Source organism: Sturnira hondurensis, unplaced genomic scaffold (genome assembly GCF_014824575.4).
Source record: "Sturnira hondurensis isolate 20B ecotype Veracruz unplaced genomic scaffold, ASM1482457v3 Scaffold0018525, whole genome shotgun sequence".
In the NCBI taxonomy this organism is placed as follows: Eukaryota; Metazoa; Chordata; class Mammalia; order Chiroptera; family Phyllostomidae; genus Sturnira; species Sturnira hondurensis.
In genome coordinates, this window is record NW_028091156.1 from 1,325,939 (window position 1) to 1,339,720 (window position 13,782).

Genomic DNA, 13,782 nt, shown 5'->3' on the forward strand with positions numbered 1-13,782 from the left:
GTGTCTAATGCTCACAAATGCAGGGAAGTGGATTTTCCTCCCCCCACCAAGGGCAAGATGCTGCCCTCAGCCCAGATGCCCAACGGCCATTGGGTTTCTTCCAGGGCCACCAGGCACAGGTTCTGGGCCATGTTTCTTTTCAAAGCCCGTGGCCTCATAATGCTCAGACACATTGGCTGGCATAAAGAGGCCAAGTCCGCCTGTGTGCCAAGACCGTGGCTGTGGACTTGGCATGAGGAGAGGCAGCTGGTGAGGACGGAGGGCAGCCTGCCTCCCGTGGTTCCTGTTTCTTGTAGAAACTGATTTGGGATGGCCTTTTGGTTTGCATAGAGTTAGCAGGCATTTCTCTGTCCCTAAAAATCATTTTCATGTTTTGAAAAACCTGTGTATTTATCAATAATTGTGGAATATCATAGAACTGGAAGGGAAATTGAAAATCATCTTTTGGCTCAATTCCAGTCCCATTCATCCTTCTGTGGATCAAGAACCTGTCCCCAAGAGTGGTGACAATCCCTTTCACCTTCTGGTTCAGCTCTCAGTTTCCATCCCTTCTTGCTTGTGGTGTTTCTTCATTTCTCTCCTGTCAGACTCTTTAGAAATTGGAAAATACCATGGTCACAGCAATGTTGCGACCAGGGACAGAATCAAGCTTTGTGAGCCCTTAAGCCTTAGACAGTCAGGGGACCTTCTTTCTGAACAAGAGGGCAGTGATACCTAACCTTATTTGGTAAACATTTGGCACTGTATGTGTGCATGAAATCCCCGAGGTGTATACCTTAAACTCACAGAAGGTTAATATCAGTAATATCTCAGTGAAGTGAGAAGCAAATAAAAAATAGAAGTGTGCTTAACCTTCAGGTTCCACCTCTGGTCAGGACCGGAAGGTTTCTGCATTTCCCCCTACCCACGCCCTGTATGAAATGGAGCAGTTGGGAGAGTTTGAATCAAAAAGACTTCCTTTATATAATGGAGCCATTTTAGGCGATCAGAGCATGCAGAATACATGCAAAGCAGCCTTCATTATCAGACTGGTTACCACACAGATTTAGTTTGCTTTCTTGTTTCCTCCCTTGCCTTCTGGTGGCCCCATCTCCTGTCAGCTCTTAGCTGTGAGAGTTTGCTAGAAGTCCCCCTTTTCAGGGAGCGATGCCATGGAAGCTCTTCACCGGCAATCCGTGAGCCCCCATTCCATTGAAGTCAGGGGCTCTGTGTCTCAGAACCCCGAGAATCACTGTTTTACAGCATTTGCTGTGATGGAGTCTGGCCTCTGGCATCTTTTCTTCTAAGATGACTGCAAAACATCGACATGTTTTTAGCCATTTTTTTCTACTTAGTGTGCTTTCCGGGGCCTTAAGGCACGAGACCAATGGGGTAAAAGGGGACTGTTTGTATTTGTACGAAGGTAATACCTTCTGTGGTGAAACACAGTACATCAGACCTCAAGAACTTGGGGCTTCCAGAAAGGAAGTGGCTTTCAGCGGTGGTCTAACCTGAGTCGGGAGGAATGCCTTTATCTGAGACACGACAATAAACCCGCAGCCAGGTCGAAGCGAAGAGTGGCAATGAGCAGGACTATCAGGTCCTGTCACAGCCGTCAGGGGAGTGACAGGTGAGGAAAGGCAGGGAGGCCCCCGGGAGCGGCCCTGCTGACAGGGCTGAGGAGGGGGGCCCCCGGGAGCAGCCCAGGGGGCAGCAGACAGCTGGGTGTCACTGGATTTACTTACCGCCGTGACAGCATGTCATATGGGGAGTCGTCTATTTCTGTTTGGGGGTCTCAGGCCCAACATTTGCAAAAATGAGGGCCTGCACTAGGAGTAAGGGTCCCTTAGAGTCCTGGTTTGTTCCTTTCAACCTCTTATTTGCATCCATAAATATTGATTTGGCCAAAAGGTCCCTTTAGTTTTTTCTGTAAAGTAAAAGACACATTTTTCATTTTCACCAATAACATTATTGGTTTGGGTATTTTGAGTATGTCGGCCATCTCCTGCGTGGTTATAATGTTGATTGTTCTCAGTTAATGTCTCAATTTGATGGCTACCAACTTCACCTCGTCTTCCCGACCGTGGAGCGTCCTCCAGCGGGAAGTCTCCAGCATGAAACTCCGCAGACCGCTTCTGACACAGTCGACCAGTCACCGCACCTTCTCCACACACGGCACCAATCTTTTTTTTTTTTTTTTTGCATTTCAGTTGCATTTGTGCCTTTCTTGAAATAATAAAGCATCATATGCCAAACATGTTGCATATTTTCTTTCATCTTCAATATTGAAATGACTACACAACATTTCACCAATTTTGCTCTTTAAAAAAAAGCATGCTCATGTGGCAGCCGTCACAGTACAATCAGCAAAATTGTTTGGACGAAAGTTAAAGACAACTGAGTACTCCTAGAGCCACTTATGGGAAAAGTAAACAAACAGACAAACGTTGTGGCCTACCCAGTATCTTTCTAGAGTAGGCCAAGACAAGGAAAGAGTTTGCAGTTGTCATTTTACTCTGTAAGGCTTTCTTTTTCAGGTATCTTGTATTCATTGTAGTCGTTCATTACTGCGACTGTTACGTGCCTGGCTAAATCAAATGCCTGTTACAAGCTACGGACATCTGGCCCTAACTCACACTGTGTCTGCGATGCGGTTCACACAACGCAGAGGGTGGCCAACCGCACCGTGACCGCCCCCTGACACGAGGAGCCTTCTGCCAAATCCGGGGGGTATGGGAGTGCCCTTTGTTGGTTTATAGAGGCCCAGGTCCCCTGAGACAGTAAGGACCGGGTGCTTGTGGCTGGTGCTCTGACCACTGTCCACCTGGTCCCCACACTGTCAGTGCCTTTGTCATCACAAGGGTGGGCACCAGGGCTTCAAACGACTCCGGCTCCATCTCCTGGGAAGTTGGAAGGTGGACAAGGGAACTGGGACTGACCCAGATATGCAGCCATCCTCCCAGCGGGAGCCGCGCTGTGGGGGAGGGGAGCCAGGGCGCCGGAGGAGGTCGGATGTATTCACTCTTCTTTTAGTGGTTCTACATGAAGGGGTGGAAAAGACATGCTCGTAAACGAGGCGGGAGAACCCTGACGGAGGCAGAAAGCCCGAGGCAGGGACAGGGGGGATGAGAGATTCTGGAGGAGCAGGCTGGCCACACGCTCCTGAGGGACCTGAAACCGTGGCCCTGAACTGCTAACATCTGGGGGGACAAGCCTCAGAGCAGGAAGCGGGGGGTGATTCAGGGGTGGTGGGCACTGGTGATACTGTGTAGTGATGGAAGGGGCCGGGCACCTTGGGGTGACAGAACCACAGCCTCCGCTTCTGCTGTGAGTGACAAAGAGCCTTGAATCGCGTCCTCGTGGGGTCATCCGGGCCCTGGAACAGTGTGCACAAATGCCAGAGGTCCCTGAGGAGCCCTGGCCAACTTGGGGTCCTGGAAGGGGTTTGGAAGACTCTTCCAGTCCAGCTCTGAGGGGCGGCAGGGTCCAACTTGAGAAAATTCATGACCCGGGACTCTATTTAGAATAAAAATAAAAGAACAATTAACTCCAGGTGCCCTTAAGGGAAGCCCTCTGTCGTCCAAGACTTTCACCGAAGATGCACATTTGAAATTCGATGAAGGGAGTTTGAGGTGACCAAGTTTGCCAAAGCATGGCATCTGTCCCCAACTCAGGTGCTGTGTGCGGAGGACACGTTACACCTGTGTGAGAGGCAGGGGTTCTGGGAGCTGGGCTTGGGGACTGTCACTCGATTGGTGGCTGCAGAGGAAGGACCTCATTTTCCACAGAGACTGGCTGTGGATTGGCTGGCTGCGAGATTTTAGTCAATGACTGAGTATAGATGGCGAGTGGGTAGACAGCCCCGACGCACGGTCCACCGTAGTGTTCTGGTCTGTAATGTGGGAGCAAAGTGACGAAGAGCATGTGATACACGGCACACATTCTACGTGTGCAGGGAAGGCCGGGCATTTTAGCTGAGATGTTTTGCTCACACTGCAGTGCCTACTGGGAGGTGCAGTCAGTGTGTGAGCGTGAACTGGGTTACGTGGCCGTGGAACCTTTGGCCACGAGGGTGCTCGTGGGTTGGTGGTTGGAAGAGGGTGTAGGCAGACCTCTTTTTGAACCGCCTTGAGTTCATTCAGGCAGGTGATTGGCCGTGACATGGGGTAAGGGGAGAGGCGGGTGTGACATTTCAGGACAGAACGGGGGACCCTCACTCTTAATGACTGTTTACGCCCCGCATCCAGCTTTGCAGTTTGAAGTAGGTTCTTTTTTAGGCTCTGTGTAGCGGAAGTGGGCACGTTGTTTTACTTTTACTTTTTCCCTGGGAAATTCTTCGTGGGAGGAGCTTTCGCCTGGTCTAACCTTCCTTCCTGGTTTGTTTCAGCCCCTCCCCCTCCCCTGCTTCCTCTACCCCCAGCACCTGCTCATCACCGCTCACTGCTAACATGACATTGGTGTCTTCTGGAAGCCACGGCCTCCTTAGGCTTCAGAAAGGGTTTGGGGCCCTCCCCTCCACCTGGTGTCCTTGTCCAGGCTTGCGCAAGATGGCGAGGAGTCCCGGCTGGGTGGCTCGCTTCCAGCACTGTAAGTGGCTTCTGTGTGTGGTGCACCATTTGCTGTTCTTTGGGAGGGTGTGTCTGCCTCTCATTTCATCCTACTGCCCCTCCCCGCCCCACCCACATGGGGCTGGTTTTGCTGGTCAATGGCAGGGCTGAGAGGCAGGTGGACAAGTAGCAGCTCACTGCTCGGGGACATCTCCTGGAGGGACATTGTGTTTTCCATGTGGGTCTCTCCAAATGAGATCCACAGGGTGTGGGCAAGACACAGGCCAGGGGTGCCAACAGGAAGCCAACCTGGTGGTACTAATGGGTATTTTGGGGGAGCACTAGTGAGAGGATGGATGGAGAGTAGGAAAGCAGGACACCGAAGATAGGAACCCCCAACAACATTGCAGCCCCACGTTCAGAGCAGCATTACTCAGTCGCCATAGGCAGAGGCAACCCGAGTGTCCATCAGCGGATGGATGTCTAAATGCAGTTCCACACAATGGAATGTTATTCAGCTTCAAAAAGAAGGAAGTTCGGGCCCCTGCTGCCACACGGGTGAGCTGCGAAGATTTTAGGCCATGCGAAATAAGCCTGTAACCAAAGGGCACATAGTGTGCAGTTCCACTCAGGTGAGGTACCTAGAACAGTTCATGGAGACAGAAAGCACAGTGGTGGTTGCCAGGGGCTGGGGGAGCGGGATGGGGCGTTGGTGTTTAGTGGGTTCAGTTTGGGGGGCAAGTTCTGGGCGTGGATGGTGGCGATAGTGGCACACGGCAGTGTGAGTGTGCATCACGCCACTGAACTGCACACTTACATGGGCCCCCAAATGTTAGATGTTATGTTCATTTTACCACAGTCTTTTAAAAAAAGATCATGATTCTCTATTTTCTATTCTTAGAGCCTTAACTTTTAACCTCTCTGGATATTTTAACCGAAGATCTCCTGGCCGGCGTGTGGGAGATTTACTGGGGACTCGGAAGGAGGTGGGAGAGTTAGGCGGTCTCCTGTTACCTGTCCACCAAGGCCCAGGAAACAATGAGTGTGGGAACCTGCGATGGCCTCTCGTTTTTAATTTGCAGCGAAAGTCGTACCAGCGCCCTTTAAGTTCACCTTGAATTCTACCGGGCAGCTTTGAAATCTACATTGACATCTTTCCAGCAACCTCGTAGCTGCCTGCTAACTTAATGGGTGTTTTGCTCATTCCTAATACCCAGGAATGTCATTAAAGGTTCTTTCCTGGTCTTAACTAACACTGCTCCGTCCTTGCAGCCTGGTTGATTAATGGCAGGGTAATTGCCCTTCATTTCTTTGCCTTCAAAACAGTGCCACCTGGGTCTTTACTGCCCTGGAAGCAGCTGTCTTCTGCAAAGAGCGAAATTCCTACCAGTCCAGCCCCGCCTCCTCCAACACTTAGGTGACAAGTCACTGGGGGCACAGGAAGGGCGGAAAGCAAGCAGCCCTGCAGGAGCCTTCAGAAGAGTAACCCTCAGCCCTCTCAGGTTAATTAGCCCTCACTGGCCTGGGCCGGTGAGCCCTGGGCAGTCAACAAAGGAGAGGAACAGGGTGCTGGGCAGGCAGGGAGCAGAGACAAGCCCGGGGAATGAGGAAGGGGTTGCTGTATGGTACGTAGTATGTGGCTCTTGGCCTGTTCCCTAGTGATGGTGGAGCATGTCTGAGCATTCAGGATGTGTCTACGTATGCGGAGTGCTTTTCACGACCATCCACTGTTGCGTTGTTGTAGATGAGCAAACCACAGCTCAAAGAGGGAGAGTAAACGGACCAGGGCCACGTGTGGATTTGGCGTCAGAGCTGGGATTTGAACCCAGGTCTACTTGATTCCAAGGATTGTGGCCCTGAGCTGGGTAAGAATTGGATGTCACCTGGAGCCTCCAGCATGTTCCAGTAGGCCCGCGTGTGGTTTCGTTTATCCTGATGAGAGGGGACAGATGCAAGCAGCTGGGCCCAGGGTAAGAGGAGTTTCTCCACCCTGCTCCTGCCCTTCCCACCCGCGGGCACTGACGGCCATCATCTGATTTCTGGAGTCTGCTGCCCAACTGGCCCTTCGGTGCTAAATGTGATTGGCCTTGCTACCCAGGCCAGGGCACAGTTTGGCTGACCCCTTGGTACTCCTCTCAACCCTGTCCCAGTCCTGGCTTCCCTGCCGCTTTAAGGCCTAGCCCCAGCCTCCCAGGCCTGGCCTCCCACACTTGTGCATCTGGTTTCCGGGCAGCCCAGGGGGCTAGGTGTGCGTGTAGGAGGTTGGTTTCCTTAACCTAAAGAACTGGCTTCTTTGGACTGAGTAGGGCAGAAGGCCCCGGAAGGGGCCGAACAGTGAGTGAGGTGGCTTTGGGAAGTGAGTCAGAGCCGGAATTCCCTGCTCACCTTTTCCTGGGAAGGAAAAAGCCTTCGCAGAGGTTCCTGCCCCCCACCCCCCACTCTTTAGTTCTTGCCTTTGTGCTAAAGGATGCTCTTCAGAGAAGCCCCACCCTCTGTTCCCAGGAAGGAGACAGCATAGGCCACGAGAGGGGGGACTGCGCAGTGGACCAAAGAGATCAGAGTGTGGCAATGAGGGCATGTGGTGAGACAGTGAGTCACCGCTGTTTGTACGCATTTTGTCCTGGTCGTCGATCCTAACGCTTGAGGATAGCTGTAGTGACCCTTGATCTTCTCCAGGAAGAGGGGTGGTTTTTTCCGATTCTTTACAGATGTGGAATCTATGGTGATGGACTGGCCGTGCAGTGCTCTCTGTAGCAGTGGGTTGCTTCGCAGTGGGGCCGGCGGTGGCAGCTCTGGGAGTACCAGCTCTTGGGAGAGTCCCCAGGGGTCCTCGGGGCTCAGTCACTTTCTATTTTTTCCTGTTCATCCATCTCCGGGATCCCCAGTGTGTGCGGGGGGGCCCCCTCATGGCATGCTGCTGACGCCCTGCGAGCCCCCACCCTTTGTGTCCCCAGAGTGCTCAGGGGCCACAAAGCCAGCTTCATTAAACTGCAAAGACTGGCACTTTGCTAAGTGGTCCATTTTCGATGAAACTGAAACCCAGGCTAGGATTTTTGGGTCACTTCCCAGATCACAGGAATTTATTGCCTCATTAACAGTCACATAAGCAGTTTTAAATGATTCAAGAACAGGCTGACCACTTGGAATCCCAGGTCGTCTGCTCAGCCTCCTGCCTTTCAGCTAGTCTGTGAGGGGCCTTGGCCTCCAAGGGGGCCCACTATGGGGAGGAAGGAGGCAGGAGATGCAAAGAGAGATTGGGAGTGAGTGGGCGTTCTGGGTTATCAAGGAGGAGGGGCTTTAATTGTCTCTGTGTAGGGCGGTGGCATTTAGAAGTTTTGTAACTAAAGATGGTTAGTCATTTAACCTGGTGGGTTAGAGGTCCTTACGAAGGCGGGGGGAGGGAGAGGGGTGGAGAGAGAGCGCCGTGACTTAAATCTGCTCCCACTTTTAGGCCAAGATGATTTGTAGATTTAATGATCTCCCCCACACTGCCCTAATGTAAGCTCCTTCACAGCTGTTTTTATTTGTGTGTGCTTATTTGTTTTTCTGGTCTTTCGTTCAGTAATGTGTTCCAAGTACTTAGAACAGTGACTGGCACACAGGGACATAATATCTCATTTGTTGAATGAGTAATTGAACGGCTGTGGATGTGTATGTATGAGTGTTCGTGTGTGTAGGTAGGTGCACATACACGTCCAAGAGTCACATCTCACCCACATGTTACTTATCTAACAACCTTGAGTGTGTACGATAGTGAAGAATTAGCACGAGGTCCAGAGGGTCGCGGAGCAGCCACAGGGAGGTGACAGAGTGCAAGTTCACATTCCTTACTCGCAGGAGAGACTTAGCGTCCTTCGCAGCCAGGCCCACTTCAGAGACCATTCCTGGCCCGGGGCAGATCCGAAATGGCAAATTAAAGACAGAGATCATCAGAAAGACAGAGCCAACGAAGTGACGGCTCACAGCGTGACAGGAGGAGAGAGGACAGAAAGCAGAGCCGAGGACTCTAAGGACAGCCTTCTGGAACCAGCCTTTTCGACCCTGCTGTCCCTGTGGACATTCCGTCGTACAGCACGGTGTGACAGTCTTTGACGTGCTGGGCAGACGCCGAATCATCAGGAGCCTAAACTACGTGTCGTAACTGCACAAGAAGACAAGGTCACCTCTAATTCTCTCGAAAGTGTCCTTGGCAATGGCTTACATCACTGTTTCTTAAGGAGTATATGCTTCCTTTATCTATACCAGGAGGAAGAAAATTATGGCCTACAAGCCAAACCCTGCTTGCTGCTTGCTTTTATTAACAAAGTTTTGTTGGAAAGAGCCATGGTCAGTCACGGCAACTTTTGCATCACAGCTGCAGAGTTGAGCAGTTGGGACAGAGACGCGTGGCCTGCAAAGCTGCAGACACGGGGGCGAACGCAAGTAGGTTTATGGATGTATGTGAAACAGTTTAGTTATTGTATTATTTTCCAGACAAACAACCGTGAGCCTACTTTCGCCCCACCCTGTGTTTATTGTCTGGTGCTTTATAGAAAAAGCCGGCCGATCCCCGATGTAGAAGTTGAGTTCTCCTGGATGTCAGGTTCTACTTCTGTGCACCCCCGATGCATTTGCACACATTCCCAGGCGGCCCATACAAGCGAGTGCGTGTACATGCATGTTTCTGCGTGACAGTAAGCACAGTTATATGCGAAGCACCACATTCCTCGTCAAACATAACTCTACGAAAGAGTTTGGATCAAATTAGCCACTCGCCTCCCCACTCAAGTCAGCGGGTGGTAGGTTGTGACTGCTGACTCCAAGGGCACAGGCATTTCGGAGAGCGGCGGCACCCCTAGGGGACCTCACTGCACACCCACCCTCCCCTCAGTAGCTCCTCGAGTACAGGCACATCGATCGCATTCAGAGCTTTTGTTAGCGTGAAGGGTTCAGCGCTTACGTATTTCGGACGATGTGGGGTCGTGCGGGTCAGTTAAATAAATGGTACTAGAGATCAAGTGCACTGGCAAGAAGTCTTATATGCGTTACAAAGCGTAGAATGTATTCTAGGTTGAAGTTTGCTTTTACCGGCTCTGCTTTCGGTATAGTCCTTGCTCAGCCTAGCTGCTATACTTCTCTTTATTTTGTTAATTTTCAAAGACTAAGAGCTGAAGTTCAGAATGGAAGGTACGCTTCTGAGATTGTCGACCCCTATGGAGAAAAATGTGTGTATGTATCTTGAAATAAGCCCTAAAACATGGTTTGGATTTGGGCTGGGGAACAGAGTGGCTTTTTCATAGAGATATAATTTCTATGCCACAAAATTGACCCTTGTAAAGTATAAATTCGGTCGTTTTGGGTGTATTTACAACATCACATAACCATCTCTGTTTGAGAAATAAACAAGCAGTTTGTTTCGTTTGTGAGGACTCTGTGTAACCCATACGATAGTGGCTGGTGGCCTGGAACTGACTCCACACATTTATGCTCTGCGGAGGTTTTACACGTGGCCCGTGTGCCCTGGGGTTTGCTGAGCGTGGATTCGGGCAGTCCTCGGCCCCCCTGAGTTTATTTCATAGGACACATTTTTCATTCCAGTTGGGCAGTGTCAGGGAACACAGGGCCCGCTGTCCTGGGCTGTGTCCTAACCTCAGGCCCCGAGATTGGACCGGCCTCCCTATGTCTGGACTTCTTTCTCCCTTTATTCCAGTGAAGCGCGCAGAGCGCACCAACGACGACGCCCTGCTTGGGCTGAGCTCTCAGTGGAATGCGCGCTGAAATTAAGTGGGAGCTGTGTCTGTCCTGGTGGAGACCCTGGTTTGTAGAGGGAAGGGCTGTTGGATCTTTTCCTGAGGTTGTCCCTGGGAGCTTTTGCTGGAAAAGCCGAGGGACCTAGAGAAAAAGCACAGGGAAGCAAACGACATTCTCCACATTGAAAAGTTCCTCCAGCTTTTATAAAGCATCCAAGTGACTCGCATCTCACTTCCCAGCTGCCTGACTGGGGGCTACTTGGGGGGATCCTGGAGGGGATTGCTCCTGGGCCTCCCCTGACCCCGCATGGTGGCTCCGTCTCCTCTCCCTCGGGGTTAACACGATGCTAGACTACCCGGATGTTGATTTTCTTTTCCTTTCTGATCTGGATTTTCTAATTCTCAGACTACAGAATGAGCTAGAAAGTGGTTGTTTGTTTCCTCTTGAGCAATGAGTAAGGGTTTGTGCTTGGGGGGCGAGTCAGGGGGCGGACTAGGCGCATCCCCCGACCCGGCCCCCCTTTGGCTGTGACATCTCATTGCCTCCTCGCCCTTGGTGGGTGGCGTGGAAAGCGGTCCTGGCTGTGGCCTTCATATTTTTCACACATTTCTTGCCTTCAGTGGTTTTTTTTTTTGTTTCAATACCAGCAGCCGTTGTGAGATGAGGAAATTCAAAAGAATTAGAGGCATTGGAGATGTTCCGTTGGTTTTCTGTAACCAGGGGCCCAGAGAGAGTGCAGACACAGTTGTCTTCCTGTTTTTACATGCAATTGCCTTTTTTAGAAATTTGCTCTCATGTAATTGAAAAAATTGATGATGTGGATTAAAGCTGGAGGGGCAGTATAGATGGGGAAAGAACAGTTCTCTTCCCCGAAGATGACTCCTCAGTCTATAGTCTCTGGTCATTTTGCCTTTGAACTTGCTTCTGAAGTTTATACTGTCCTCCCCACCTCGTTTTTCCCAAGCCCTTGGGGGCTAAAGGGACTGTTCCACCATTTCTAAGAAATGCAGGGCAATTTACGAGGATAAGAACTTGGCTTTCCAGAGCCCTGGGAGGCAGCGATCTGGCTGAAGGAGCCTTTGTATGGGGAGTTGTGGATTGGGGGGGGGGGCAGGAGAGGGAGGAGGCACTGATTTAAAGCAGGGTTTAAATGGAGAAGGGTCTGAGATTAGGAGTTCGGATTCCAGTTTCTGTTGGAAACAAACATAAATAGTACATAATCTGGGTAATCTGTGTTCACTGTTAGTTTGCCTGTGGCTGAACCTGAACATGAAATTGCTTTGGTGTCTTTAGTGTATCAGTTGCTTGGGTGTGATGTATTGGGAGAATATGGTTAGTGCATTTTACACATGTGAGATTTAAGGTTTGAGTTGACTCATGACTTCAATATATTAAAAAAAACTTTGCAATATCTAGAAAGTTCCATAAAATCTATTTCTCCCACCATGGTGATCTTCATGGTGGTCTTCTCATGGTGGTCTACATGAGACACCCATTTCGCCTCTGCTCGGCTAAAGTACTTAGCATACAGTACACAGGCCTGTGTGCACATCAGCAGAATGCAGGCCCTTGTAGAAATGGAGACAAAATTTTCCCAAAGTTCTTGCCAAATTCTTGAGTTTTAGGTTTCTTAGCTGTAGTGTGCAGGTAGGAGAAAAGCCATCTTCATAATTGACATTGAAGCATAGATTCTTTTCTCTGAATGATGAGGACCTCGTCCATGCCACCTGAGAGGATCCAGTCTATTACTCTCGTCAGTGCTTGGTGTTTTTGACATGCCACGAAATCTCAAGTGCAAGAGATGTATTTGGGCACGAGATGTCGACTTATGATTCATGACGTTGCAACCCTCCCCCTGGTAAGGAGAGCAACCAGCAGAGGTGTGGTTTTGCTTTAGGTGGCAAAGGCCAGGAAATAAACACAGAAATCTTTGCTCTGCTGTGACTGCTGCTGCGGGGGGGTGTTCAGAGGAGTCCCGAGTGTTCCCTACACTGAGTCCTCTGTAGCAGGGTTGTGGGGAAGGCTGAGGGTTTCCCGGTGGAATCGCTAGGCCTGCTTGAGGTGGCCCTGCCTGCTTTAGGCAGAAGGGCTGTGCATGCTGTCTCTCCTTCCCTCTTTCCCCCTTCCTCTCTCTTTCCCTCTCTCTTTCCCTCTCCTCTCCTCTCTTCTTCCCTCCCCTCCTCCCTCCCTCCCTCTCTCTCTCTTCCCCTGTTACTCTTCTCCCTCCCTCATCTTCCCTCTCTCCTGTCTGTCTTCCTTTCTTCCTTCCACTTCTGTATAAGATTTTGTTTGAGAAAGGGAGTCCCATGCGCCTTTAAAAGCATTCCATCCCAACTTCTTGTGTACGGGGATGGTGATAACGAGCTCTCTGGTGCTGGAATAAGCCACCTCCCTGGTGACTTGTGTGATCTCGGAGTCCTTTCCAGTTCAGCAATTCCAGGGTGAATTGCCACACTCCTGGGTTCCAACATGTCTCCTGTATTTCTTGTCTTTTTGTGGGCCCACCGGGGCCCTCACCAGGCCACGTCCCTTCTGCTCTGATGCACGGATAGTCCCCACCGGTGTGTGAGACACTGCGGGGTCAAGGCCGACTGCACCCCGCAGCGGTCATGTTTTTATATGAGTGGGACTCCTTCCCATACTCCTTCCACGGCTCAGTTTTTAGCTCAGAATTCTCTTTATCGGATCTGTCCGTGCTGACACATGTAGGGAGCAGGTGAGGCGGCTCTTCTCACTCTTCCCCTCAGCCTGGGTTGACTCTCTCCAGGTTCCTCCACCCCCAAGCTCACCGCCCCCCCCTACCTCCGCACTCACAAGTTAGCTGTTTCTGGAGGGGATGGGTCATGCCATTGTATCTGCACACATGGAAATGTCAGTAAATACATATTTGGACCGTTTCTAGCAGCACTGGTGAGTTTTGGCTGTCTTGGCCTCCATTAATTAGTTGGGCTTGACTGTGTACTTATATTTCAGAGTCATCTGTGGCTCTTACAGACTCATGTCAAAACAGACTCATGCTCGTTTTCTTGGCTTTCTAATTTACACAGTAAAGAGGGGGCTTCAGAGCCCCATAAGCCCTCCCCCGGCCCCCACGTTACCATCAGCTGGAGTGAGGGTGAAGGCCGCAAACTCGCTCGCTTCAGGCAGGAACCCCCCCTCCTCCCTCTTACAGCCTCATAGCGTCACCCGAGTGGGAAACAGCCGAGTGGGAGACACTGGAACCAGGCACAGGCACAACGGGAGCTTCGTCCCTGCTCGTTCTTCTCATCCCGGGAAGCTGGGGACCCGGTCAACCCCCATCTCCCTCCACACACCTTCCCTCCTCCCCACCTTGTCCATGGAACTCAGAGTCTGTGATCAGTAAAATTCCCTACACACTCAGCCTCTTTTCCGAAAGGTCCCTTTACCTTCCTTCTCTAAGTGCTTTCTTCTCCTCAAGTCACGTCAGCTTACCCCCCAGTTCCCTGAGCCGTTCAGTTTGGTGCTGGCTCCTCGTGGCAGCTACCGGCCCATCACCCCCCGCCGC

General features: G+C 51.1%; 1 protein-coding gene across 1 annotated transcript in view; it reads left to right on the plus strand.

The window, feature by feature from the left end:
* The window catches only part of KIF26B (kinesin family member 26B), a 373,684-nt gene that overhangs the window by 111,462 nt on the left and 248,440 nt on the right, over window positions 1–13,782 (plus strand). The gene's annotated exons all lie outside the window — the stretch shown is intronic.